Genomic DNA, 13,023 nt, shown 5'->3' on the forward strand with positions numbered 1-13,023 from the left:
CATCCAACTCATATTACTCTTCAAAATGAAGAGCATGCAAGAGTCTACCAACTTCATAATATTTTCATTTAGCAAATTTATCACACCATACCTTTCCACTTTATGCACCTAGAAAACAATTGTTTGGCATTGGCTTTGATCTGCTTCCCACACAAGAATGAGAGTCTGGACTTTTCATAGTAACACTTCTTATTTCATAAGTAGTGGTAAAATCCAAAATGAACTTAGCTCCCTCCTGTGCAACAAATCCAATCCATTTAGTTATTGCCTCTAAAAGTAGTCTTCCTCTTTACATCTATCTCACTAATTTTTGACTATGGGAAGAGTTGGGATCAAAAGATGATAGAACCTAGATTATGGCGAGAACACCCATGTTCATAAAAGAATCAATATATTCAACCATAGTGATAATCAATTTTTTCAATTCCCTATTTTCCTTGCCATCCTTTTTAGACTGATTTAACATATGGTCACTTGAGAACTTTAGGATGTGGTTTCTATTGTCCTTTGTAATAACTCAAAAATCCATACTAGTGACCTTAAAGTATTCAACCTCTACTTCACCTAAACCCTCTTTCTATCTATATGTGGCTAGTTTGACTGTCACCTTACCTATTACATGATCTTTAGTTAGACATCCATCATTTTTAATCTTTTTGTTACTATCAATTTGAGAAACATACTTGGTGACTATGCCTTTAACTGGCATAGACACAAGCTAAAAATTATGTTTCTTGTTCACAGAATAAGACAACTAGGGTGGGATAGTGCTAGCCACTTTTACTCCTTGGTTAGCTATAGGAAATGTCATGAAACTAGTTTGAATTGCATTTGTAGTACCTATCACCTCTACATCTATCTCTTGATTTTTGGATAGAGAAAGATCTTCTCCATTGGTTTTCTCTTGGTCCATAGTGTTAGTCTCTTGATTTGCTTCCTGAGTCAAAAGTATAAACCTAGTTTTAGTTTTGGGAGTCATGAATTGTTTTTTTTGGCACTAATTCTTTCTTTTAGCTATTAAGGCACAACTTGAAAGGTCAAATGAAAGTAGGATGTTAGGAGTTGAAGAGAAAGAAACCATCTTTATGGGTTTGGTAACTTAATTTTCACTAAATGATTTTATACTTCTTCTCCTTAGCCAATTATCTATACAAGCCAATATGGATTTATTCATAATGTTTATTTCATCTTTATCATCTATTCTCTAGTGAAGTTTGAGTTGAACTTGTTCATCCATGTTTTCCCAACCTGGTTCAATACCTTATGAACTATCTCTAGCCAACCATTCCAATTTAAAATTAAGTTTCATCAAGGTGATTTGGGAGAATGTTAAGCTCACATGATCTCTTTTAATGAGCTCTCACTCATTACCACAATCTTACCACAAATCCTCGAGGTTTGTCTTTCATGCCAAGCACTAGGCTTGAAAACTTCTTACTATCAAACTTCTCTTTCCTTGATAAAACCCAAAATTGAAATTCAACAAGTTTCTTTGAATTGATAACACACTAATCATTGTATGATAGGCTAGAGAACCAAGCTTGATGGAGAAAATAGGGTCCCGCATATCCTCAAGAGATTATCTTTTATTACATAGAATATTTAACTACATATCTCAGCTATGACAAAACATTAAAGGGCATACTGAAGTAACTTAATAGGTTCTTCTTCAAATCGTCCTACTCTTAAATATGTGAACCTAGGGAATTGGATGTAAAAGATTCCATAAGTATGAATTAATCTTTGAGCCTTTGGGGATATTCTTTGCATAGGTGATTTCACAAGACTCTAATTTACATTTCCTAGGAAAATATCATGTACCTTTTAAAATTATTCAACCACTATATCCTTCCTTAATAGGGGATGTCTAATATTGGTATGTTGTTATATCTTCATTCCACAGTTCATGAGGGATAGAGGTAAGATCACTCACACATGCAAAGAAATAAGTTAGAAAAGAGGACATATAAAAATCCTATTTAGAGGTCTATGAGTGCTTGAGCTAGCTTCTTAGTGAACTTGATATTAACTCTAGCTAGTCAAGAAATTTCTTACCAGTTAGAACAGTATCTATAAAATGAAATATTAATTCCTCAAAAACCAAAAAAAAAATTTACCCCTTAATTTTGTGCAATAAATCCCTTAGTTCATGTATATGAGGTTTTATATGATCTTTTGTAAGTATCTTAAGTAGTTTTGAACCTCTCCTATAAAATGTTTTTGTCCACTTCCTAGCCATTTGGTTGTGGTTATTTGAAGGATTTTTCTAGTATTGAACCAAGGAATGTGTAGGGATGAAACCAAAAAAGTTTTTACATTCTAGAAATTTTAAGATAGATGAGATGGTTTCACTAGTAATAGACAATATAGGTTCCCCATTCTTATTCAGTATGCAGTTAGTCTTTACATCATAATGCTATATACAAAACTAGAGGAATTTTAGGTTTAGAAATGCAAGAGGAAAGGAGATTGGTTCAAGGAGGCTAGTTGTTAGGATTTCTAGACACCCTTTGACTTCATCTTGATTGATGAACCTTTCTTGAAATTTCTCAATTTTAGCTCCCATCAAATTAGTATCAATGATTATAGGTTTCTTACGCTCAAGACTAGAGACATTTCCAAAAAAATGCATGATATACTTCATCTTTATTTTAAAAAAAAAAATTCCAAACCTTTATCTTGAAACAAAAATTAAAATATAGAAGAAGAAAGGATATATTTCTCAACTCTCACTTGTAATCTATTGAAAAAAATTGGAACACTTCCCATTTTATTTCACTACCCAGCTCTTGATTCACCACCAAGTAGAATATAAAAAAATGAGCTTTAGATTTGGTTTTCAGAAAGAAGCTAACATACTAGAGGAAGTACCACCTAATAATGAGATTTTCATGGCAAGATTATTGTGGGCCACTATGCACAATTCAAGGAGATACAATGCATCTTGATTAAATGCCCACTCATCTAAAGTGTCCTTTAATTCATTATTATTCTCCCGACAACACAATTTAGCCTCCAAGTGAAAGATTTTCCTTTTATTATTCTTACTTTTCTATCTCATCACTCGTCATGATGATAATGACCTAGAGGGGATTCTTACATCATCCTCATGATCTCATCTCTCACACCTTAAGAGCCACTGTCTTATTAGACATGGATAATATCTTTGAATGTCAATTCCCAATGTTGGAATTACTTTGAACTACTCTGAACCAATCTTCAAAGAGGTTCAATGTGGCTCAAAAGAAAACCACTGATGCACTTGAAAGGTCTCACTTGTGAGATCAAAAGTCACTCCAAAACCTTTGGTTGAACCACTTTGAAATACTTTTAACGAAGGTTCAAAGAGGTTCAATGTGGTTCAAAAGAACTTTTACTTGTATTCCATGACAAGTTTCAACTTTATGACTAAGATAGAATGATACTTTGAGAGGGGAGGTTATGAATATCTCAAAATAGATAAATTTAGAAAGGAAGTGGGAAAAGAAAAATTCAACCATGGTGACTAAAAACTAGGGCTAATAAGGGCTCTAACAAGGGATTGCATACATGGAGTGCATAAAGAACTCAATGTTATAAATAATAGTCCACCAAGATAATTGAGAGCAGGGGGGGTGGGTGGGAGAATCAGTTATCCATTGAAAATATTTATCAACCTCAATTAATGTTAACCACTCAATCAAAGTAAACAACAACCATAAGATGTACATACATAATTACACCATATTTGTTAACTAGGGTAACCCTTGATTAGAGGGAAAACCCTGGTAGGAATGATGCCCACAAAGATATATTGGTATCTATATTCCTCGTTAGAGGATGGACCCTATTAGGAGTCTATAAACACATTTAATACATGAGAGTTGAATCCCTATTAGGAGATTCCAACCCTATTAGGAGTTATGCCAAGCTTGTTAGGAGTTGTAATTGGGAGAAGGACCAATTATCCAAATAGCTTCTAGGGAAATATCGCGAAACTTCATTGTCCAACTGATCTCTCACTTATTCCTTGCAAAATAATTGTTTGTACTACATTTATCCTATTTCCTCTATCTTATCAATTGGACCAATCACTGTTAGGACTTCTAGACTAGGTCACAAACCTCACAACCAAATATCAAACCTTGGATCTCAAAATAAAACCTTTGTAATGAAGTTTTCTTCAACTTTTTCCTCTTGTTTCTTACTTCATGCTTGCATACACAATAAAGGAAAATGTCCTTCCTTTATATCAAGTCCATAAAACAATTCCCTTGACTTGGCTATTACACTTTTAAATTATTATAGGACCTCATTAAGAACACATTTTACTTAGTGATAACATCAATCTGTCACTTTGTAACTTGAATAAATTTCCATACATGTAATATGATGATGAGAGACCTTATCCACATCATCTGAAACATGTCTTCTACATGCCTTTAATCTTGCTTTTCTATATAAAATCTTTGCTAAGAGATATAACAAGTTTACCATAACATGCTTTTGGAAACTCTATCTCAGAATAGTCTTCACCAAAACTTGCATAACTTCTTCCAAAATTAATATCTTTTACAGCTAAGGTTAACTACATATAGTAGACACTTAGTAGTATCTCCCAATAATCCTGATAGTGAAAATATTCAACGATTTGTCTGTACCAATTTGATCTTTACCATTGTTCTTCTATCAGATACTGTAGAAAATTGTTATGTTGACATTATGACAAACATAATCATGAATGTAACATATCATAATGATAATGATATAATCATGTTTCTACAATACTCACCCATAAGAATATCATCAACATATAAGCTCAATAATCTCCCCCTTTGACAATGATGGCATCATAGATGAAAAACATCTAGTTCCAAGAATACCAACTATTAAAGACTGTTATCTCTTCTTTTCAAAACCTCTTCATCAATCATACTAGCTTCTATGTACACTTGCTTCTCTCTCATTGATAAACCTCAATGTGCTCTATATAAAAGTGTTTTTCATGCTATAATCTCTCCCCCGTTGACATCAATGTCAAAGGTTTCAACAACCATGTATCATTGCATCCTATCAATCTCTACAATAAATGTCTCTAACTTACTCAAGTGTCCAAAGACACTATTCAAAATGAAATCTATCAAGAGTCCTAGATGAGTCTGTCCATCATAGATACTCCCCCATAGAAGAAGCATTAGCAATTTAGTCTAGATAAAAAATAGTGCTATGTACCACTAGACTAATCCACTCTTGCATCATCTACTCTAATGTAGTTAGGGGCATAACCCCTAGCATACCTTGAAAATACTCAAAAGCCTATTTGGGAAGAGGCTTGGTGAAAATATCTATAATCTTCTCTTTGGTGCTTACACAATCTAATCTGATTTCCTTTTCTACAACTTTTCTCTCAACATGTGATATTTAATAGAAATATACTTAGTCTTAGAATGCAACACTATATTCTTAGACATATTCACAATAACTGTGTTATAACAATGTATGACATTAGGTTCATTGAATTCTATCCTTATATCCTTTAGAATCTACTTCATCCAATTGACTTGGTGACAATTATTTGTTGCTACAACATATTCCACCTCTTTTATACTCTATGATATACAATTCTACTTCTTGTTTAACCAAGAAACCAATCCTCCTCCATGAAAAATGCCCCCCCACCAGTGCTCTTTCTATCATCCATACTGCCTACCAATCAACATCAATATAAGCATATAAAGTGAAATCATTAGATCTATCATACCACAATCTAAACTCTAGTTTTCCCTTGAGATATCTAAATATTATTTTAACTTCTGCATAATGTGCTTCTCTGGTATCAACTTGAAATCTTGCATCAACTCTAATTTTATTTTCTATATTTGGCCCTGCGTGAGTTAGATATTGCAATCCTCTAATCATAGATCTATACTTCTTCTACTCAATAGTAGTTGTCTCATCCTTTGTAGATAACTTATGTCTAGTTATCATAGGTTTTCCAACTAGTTTACATGTTTCCAAATGAAGCCTTTTAAATATATCTTTCAAGTACTTAGTTTAAGAAATAAAAATTCCTTCTTTATCCTGCACAATCTGTAATCCTAGGAAGTATTTCATTTCCTCTATCATGCTCATTTCATTTTCCTTCTTCATTTCTTCTACAAAATTGTCACCTTAATTATCATCTCCTCCAAACATGATATCATCAATAAATATTACCAAAATCATCAATCCATCATCTATTTATTTCTTGTACAAATTACTATCTACCATACCTTTGCTAAATCCAAGTTTTGTCAACTTCTTATCTAACCTTGCATACCAAGTTTTGGGTGCTTGTTTTTAATCCATACAATGCTTTCTTCAATTTTTATACCATGTCCTTGTCATCTATTAAAGGAAAACCTTCAAGCTATTCTATGTATACCTCTTCTTTAAGTTCTCCATTTCAAATGTTGACTTGACATCGATTTGATATACTTTGAATTTCTGATGTGCTACATAGGTTAAGAATAATCTTACTACTTCAATTCTTGCCATAAGAGCATAGGTTTCTTCATAGTCTATTCTTTCTTGCTATGAGTAACATTTATGTACCAATCTTTCTTTTTTCCTTACAACTTCACCTTGTTCATTCATCTTCTTCCTAAATACCCATTTTGTCCCTATCACATTCTTGTCTACTAATCTAGGGACCAATTCCCATACATCTCATTCTTCACTATTTGATCCAATTCTTCTTTCATAGCTTTCTTCTAATAGTCATCTTTGTATGCCTCATCTACATTCTTTGGGTCTACTTGAGATATAAGACATAGTTCTTCATTGATTCTACTTCTTGTCATCACAACTTTATCTTTGTTGTTGATGATCTACTCTAGTGGATGATTCTTTGTTATATTCTCACTAGAAGTAGGAGTTGTTATCTCAACTCTTGGTTCCATTCTAGGTTTCAAACTTTGTTCCCACCTTTTCTCACCTTCATTCTACAAATCATTATTAGTCTCAAAGAATACTTCATCATTCCTTTGTTTAGTAACAACAACATTATCATCATTAGAATTGTAGTCAACTATGCTTTCTTGTATCCTGTATTTCTCATCAATTCTTATAATTGCACTTTCAATAATAGCCTTAGTTCTCATATTATAACATCTATAAGCTCTTTTTTTCAATGAATAGCCAAGAAACATACCTTCATCATTTCTAGCATCAAATTTACCAACATCATCGTCTCTTTTGATATAACATTTATTGCCAAAAATTCTAAAATACTTAACTATAGGTGAGTGACCAAACCATCGTTTATAAGGGGACTTGTTTGTGCCTTTCCTGACCTACACTCTATTCATAGTGTAACTACTATATTCACTGTTTCTCTCCAAAATATCTTGGATACATCATTCTCAGCTAATATAGCTCTTGTTGCTTTTATTACTGACCTATTTCTTCTCCCTACAATGCCATTTTTGTTCAAGGGTTCTAGGAGCTAAAAGTTGTCTTTTGATTCCATTAGCTTCAAAAAAGATGTTAAATTAATTTGAAGTAAACTCTTCTCCTCTATATGATCTCAAAAATTTAATCTTCATATATAATTCATTCTTAACTCTATTATTGAATATCTTGAACTTGTCAAATGCCTCTATTTTTTCTTTAAGAAATGCTACCCACATTATTCTAGAAAAGTCATCAACAATAATCATAAAGTACCTTTCACCATATAATCCTTTATTCTATGTAGGAATGCTAAGATATTTGTGTACAATCTTCAATTTTGTTGTAGTATTAAACTTCTTGTTGGGAAAAGAAACTTTGTTATGCTTTGCCAATACACACTACTTACAAATTATGTTAGTATTTTTACAATCTTAGGAAAATCTCTGACTGCAAACATATTGCTAGTTTTGACAATGTTGTCAAAGTTTATATGACAAAATCTATTATGCTATAACCAATTGTCATCTACCTCTGCAACCATACATGTTATTTCAGTGGGATTAGTTGAAATAGATTACCTCTAGATTTGGTTCCTATTCCAATTATCTTTCCATCTTTGTCTCTGATCATGCATGTCTTCTCTATGAACTGCAATTCATAACTTTTGTCCACTTGTTGTCCAACACTCAAAATATTATGTTTCAAACCATCAATAAAATATACATCCTTAGTATTAGTCTTACCATCAAGAATTATAGATCTAATACCTTTAATATGAAAAGATGCATTGTTTCCAACCCTCCATCATAATTTTTGAAATCAACAAAGTTATTCAAATCTCCAATCATATGATATGAACAACCAATATCAATTATCCAATTAAAATTCTTTTCAACTTGTGATATCAAAGCTACTTTCTCTAGGCTTTCTTCTTTAATAGACACAAGTCCTATTTCATCATCACTAGTACTTACTACTTGTTCATCAGATTCATCTTCTTCATTAGTATACAAACAATATTTATCTCTTCTAGGTTTGAACTTACCTCTATACTTTTTCTCTCTTTTCAGATACTTAGATGAATAGTGACCAAACTCATTACAAGTCCAACATTTAAATATTTTATTACCATATTTTTCTATTATTATAGTAACAAATACTCCTTCTTCTATCTTTTTGTCCTCGTCAGATCTTCTACTGGTAGCAAAACCTCCTCTAGCACTTGTGCTCCTTGATAGATTAGGTTGAATATTTAGGGCATCAAAAGTTTTCTCTATTCTAGACAATCCTTCGAATTGTCTAAGCTCATTCTCAACTACTTTAAGTCTACCAAGTAATGTTTTCTTGGTGAAATATTTCACACAATTGATTAACAACTGTATCATTTGAGCGGTATACTTAAATGGTGGTGTTAAACTCTTCAATATCTTCTAGATCACTTCATCATCTTCCCTAGTTTCTCTTTAAGATATGATACCTATAGAAATTTCTAATATTCTACCTACATGTATTCTATAGATTCATCTTCCATCATTTTAGCATCTTGAAATACACAAATCCAGTTTTGTAGCCTCATTTTCTTAGAATGTACATCACCTTTAAAACTATTTTCCAAAGCTTTCCAAATCTTATGAGAAGTATCAAGTGTTTTTACTTGGTTTTACTCAGCTTCAGGTTGTGTAGATAATAGTGCTTCTCTAGCTCATATGTTACACATAAAAAGTTCTCTTTCATCCTTGATACAATTTTACAAATCACTCTCAACAATAATTGTCTTTTTTGATTTTGTCAAGATATAGTATCCTAGACCTATACATGGTAGATGTGCCTTCATATTTTCCTTTCAACTGTCATAACTTGTTCCAGAAAACTTTAGACTATCCTTTCTAAATATGTTAGCAATGGATCTCCTAAAGTTGTTAAACTTTATCATGAAGGACCTACTACTTTGATACCAATTATTATAAATAATAGTCCATAAAGATAACTAAGGGGAGGGGCTTGAATTAGTTATCCACCCAATTTTTTTATCAAACTCAATTAATCTTAACCATTCAATCAAAGTAAATAGAAACCATAAGATGTACATACACAATTACACTAAACTTGTTAAATAGGGAAACCCTTGATTAGAGGGAAAACCCCAGTGGGAATGATGCCCACAAAGATATATATATATATATATATATATATATATTCCTTGTTAGAGGATGGACCCTATTGGGATTCTATAAATGCATTTAGTACATGAGAGTCCTTGTTAGGAGATTCCAACCCTATTAGGAGTTGTGCCAACCCTATTAGGAGTTATAGAAGGCAAAAGGACCCACTATCCAAATAGCTTTCGGGGCAAGACTAGTGAACTTAACTTTCCAAATAATATTTCAACTATCCCTTGTAGAATAATTGTTTGTACTACACTTTATCCTCTTTCCTCTATCATGTTAACTAGACCAATCACTACTAGACCTTATAGACTAGGTCACAAACCTTAGATCCAAATATCAAACCTCGACAACAAAGTTTTCTTCAACTTCATGGTGCTCTTCTTATCTTCACAATTATATCTTTTATTCTCCTTTTCTCTCTTCTTTCTTACTTCATACTTTCATACATAATAAAGAAAATGTCCTTCCATTATATCGAGTCCATAAAACAATTCCATTGAGTAGGCTATTACACTTTCTTAATTAATTATTATATGACCTCATTAAGAACATATTTTACTTAGTGGTAACATTAACTTTCTACGAATGTAATATTATGATGAGTGAACTTATCCATGTCATCTCAAACATGTCTTCTAAATACCTTTAACCTTTCTTGTCATAATAACAAGTTTACCAGAACATGCTTCTGTAAACTCTATCTCAAAATAGTTTACACCAAAAATTGTATAATTTCTTCCAAACATAATATCTTTTGCACTTGAGGTTAACTGCATATACAAGACACTTAGTAGTATCTCTTAATAACCTCACCAATGAAAATATTCAACAATCTAGCCATATCTGTTGATATCTAATTGAAAAGATCATTGATTAGAAAGATTTTTAAGAAGGAGATTGTTGAAGAATAGTATGTGTTTCAAGCACTGTTTTTTCACTAATGTCAAACTTGCTATTTTTTGGTAAGACAATTGCTTATAAGATTCAAGTACTATCACTTAGTTGATTGATGAGGAGGATTTGATCAACAAGATATAGAAAAAGCACCTAGAGGAAAGGTTGAGTTATTATTATATAATGAAGTACAAGGATCCATTAAGAAAGTGATGACATGATGTATTGATGATCTACTTAAGGTCACAAAATGGCTAGCTACATTAAAAAAGTTTAGAAGAATAAGTTAAATAAAGTTTGCCTACCAAGCTCGATCGAGTGGATAGTAGGTGCCAAGAAAAGTTAATGCAAGCTAAGCAAAAAGTTAGTTGGAGCCAAGTGAAAGAAAATTCTAGTGGATGTCGAGCAACACAATTGATGTTGAGTAAATTTTATGTGATGCCGAACACCAGTAAAATCTAGTTGATGCCAAGTGATTTTACATTTAATGCTGAGTGATGTAGTATGTATCTAGCATCAGAAGATTGATGATGCCAAGCTACTGCATTATGACAAAGATCAAAGATTCACCAAATATAAGCCAACAAGTTTATTTTCTTGGAACTTGTGAACTAGGAGGTAGATAAGATTGATGAGTTGGTGACACAGATTTGATGTAAACAATTTTTAGGCGAATTCAAATGGATTCTAAGAGAAGTTTTTAGAAAAGACAAGATATGGGATAGATACATTGTATCGTACCTAATCCATCCAAAAACCTAATTGAGATGATGGATAATGAGCAGAAAAATATTCAATTTCCTTTATATAAGAATGTCTAGTCATGAAGCAAAGAGTTAGAGAGGTTGGTGTCATGTGTGAGAACCTAAGGAGGAGAAGAAATTAAGGGTTTTTCTTCATCAAGTGACCCAAGAGAAGTGTTTGTAATGGCATACCAAGAAAGAAGGCTTAAGGAAGTGAATGCTTGAAAAGTGAACAAGATTTCAGAGCAAGAAAGTATGAAAGCCAAGTGGAATTGAGGACTAAATAGAGATCTATAATTTTAAAGTGAAGTTGTAAGTTGTATTAGATTAAAGCTCTACTATTACTCTCTAACAATTGTATCATTCTAGGGTAAATCCTTTGGATTAAGGTTGACCTAATAGTCATTGGAATATCCTTTAACAGGGTCACATTCCAAGGGAATGGCTTAAAGTACTCTAGCAAGGATCACTTTAAATAGGGTGATTGAAATCCCTTAATTGGGTCACATTTAATAGTGTGTATTGTAACCTTTAACATGGTTGGCCTTTCACAAGGCATCACTTTAGAAGAGTGAAAAGGAGTAGAATGTTATTGGTGGTTTTTCCATAATTGGGTTTTCACATTAAATCATTGTGTCAAATGTGCTAATGAATGTGTTGTGTTTCATGATTTACATTTCTGCAATTTGATGAGATAGTAACCTACAAGTTTTAAGTATTCACATCTTCATTTGGATGCATGCATGAATATGAATGTTTTATGGGTTCACTAAGATAAGAAAAGTTTTACTTGTACATCTTTACCTTGAATAAATGATTCACCCTCCCTCTTAGTTATTTTAAAATAATTCCAACAATTGGTATCAAAGCCATCTGCTTAAGAGAACTAGTTTTAAGGTACTGGAATCACAAAGATGTCTAAAAGAGAAGTACCCAAGCTCAATAGAGATAACATTCTTGCACAGATTTTTTTGATGAAGCTACACCTTTGGGGACTTGGAGATCATGCACAATCTACCATTATAGTGGAACATATTGATCTAGTAGGAGCCCTAACTGCTAAAGATATGAAGAAGAAAAAGAAACACAATCAGGCAATGCTGGAGATTGCCTCTGCTTTAACCTATGCTAAATTTGATGATATCAAATGCTACTACACTACAAAGAAGATGTGGGATGCCATGAACACTATCTATGGAGGAGACAAAAATGTTCAAAGAGCTATTGGAATTACAAATGGGAGACATACACTTCTAAGAGGGGGGGTGAATCAGAAGTTCAAACTTCAGCACTTAAAACTCTTATACCATTCATTAGATGCATGTAATAAAATGAAATGAATTGTAAAAAAAATGCTTAAAACATCTAAGCATACACACACTTCACACCTATTATGATTTCCTAGAAACCCTCCAGATGAGAAGGTAAAATTGGGGTGGAGATGACACAAACAATTCTTCACTACTGCAAGAATAAAGTGTCACCTATTAAGATTACAATAATTAGACCATAAAACATGGTCTGCCCTATGAAAGGCCTACCTTGTTAAAGGCTTACAAGAGAATATTAAATCCCACCCTGTTAAAGGATTTTAACACCCTATCAAAAGTGTGCCTGGTTAAAGGACTTTAGAAAATTCACTTGGAATGTCACTCTATTAAAGGATTTTATAAATACTATTAAGTCAACCTTAGTCCAAAGGATTTCACTTTGCTGATATAGTTGTTAGAAAGTAACAGTAGAATTTTTGATCTGATGACTTACAACTTTAACTTGTTGGTTTTAGATCACCATTCTATCCTTCT

The sequence above is a fragment of the Cupressus sempervirens genome, chromosome 3 (assembly GCF_028749045.1).
Source record: "Cupressus sempervirens isolate cs-2001-9-10 chromosome 3, ASM2874904v1, whole genome shotgun sequence".
NCBI lineage: Eukaryota > Viridiplantae > Streptophyta > Pinopsida > Cupressales > Cupressaceae > Cupressus > Cupressus sempervirens.